Consider the following 1,366-nt stretch of genomic DNA (forward strand, 5'->3'; position numbering starts at 1 on the left):
GCTTGCAAGGTCTCATGATTTTCATGAACAATAGTTTGCAGATCTTTTATGGCTACTTCGTGATTCTGTAATGCATTTTTACGCCGCGAAAAAATAGGTTGAAAATGCTCACAAATTTGTGTTTTTACGTCATTACAGACTTTTTGACATTTTGATTCAATGTTATGTAACTCAGTAGTTAAATCTTCACGTGTTTGTTCAAGCGTGGTGTCTAACTTCCGAATATTTTGTTCCATTGTGTCTAACTTTTGAAGCTTTTGCTGTGTTTGTCTCTGATTTTGTTCCAAGGTGTCTAACTTTTGAAGATTTTGTTCCATTGTGTCTAACTTTTGAAGCTTTTGCTGAGTTTGTCTCTGATTCTGTTCCATTGTGTCTAACATTTGAAGCTTTTGCCCCATTTGTTGCATTAATTGTAATAACAATGCACTGGTGTCTGAAACATGTTCTTCAGTGCTTTTCGGCAGTGAATTTGCACCGGCAACATTCACATTTTGACAAGCGGAAAATGTGTCTTGACTCATTTGAGAAAACGGTGAGAACCCAAAACCTGAGTCTACAGTATTTGCAATATGGTGTTCTGTCATAACCGATTCCTGAGGAGAGCTGTTGCCGACCGATCGATCGATAATGCTTCCCTGTTCACTACCTGTTTCACTGTCTACACCATTATTTGCCGCCCACTCCATTTCCCTATGCACAGTTACCAAATTACTACTTTGAATGTCTGTTAATTCATTACACAGTGGTGCTGGTAAGCGACGCTCGTCGTCACTATTATTTCTCAGTTTACTTTGGAGTCTAGTGTTACGTTTTTTGCACGCCATTATTGTCACAATGTTTCACACGATAACACAGAAAAGCACAATTTGAAGAGCAAAAATAAGAAAACACATTAACATAGCGCTGAAAATAATATTTAGTTAATTGCAAGCGCCGCTGCGAAATACTTGGTGCAAATCTACATGCATGCCACAACTGTGTTACTGTAAAACAATGAACGACTGCAACTACAAAGGAGATTCTCTCTACAATTATGCGCTAGTAATAACCAAAAGCTACACTGATTACACAAACTACAAGAAAAAATCAGAAGATTCCAGTGAGGTATCCTCGGCTAAGGGTCGACATATGAAACGTCCCCTTAGAACAATTATACATGACTGTGTTTAAACTGACACACAATATTTTTTTAGCGCAACGCAATCTGACTTTCAGTAATTCCTACAAGAGAATGGCCCTGACTAAATTAACCTATACGTTTCACAAATCACTTACCTCACAAAAATCTTCGTTACTCGAACTACTGCAATACAGCGAGCGCCACTACTGCCAGCTAAATAAAAGATTCAAACTACGGAAGGCACTA

This window comes from Schistocerca serialis, chromosome 7 (assembly GCF_023864345.2).
Source record: "Schistocerca serialis cubense isolate TAMUIC-IGC-003099 chromosome 7, iqSchSeri2.2, whole genome shotgun sequence".
Lineage (NCBI taxonomy): Eukaryota > Metazoa > Arthropoda > Insecta > Orthoptera > Acrididae > Schistocerca > Schistocerca serialis.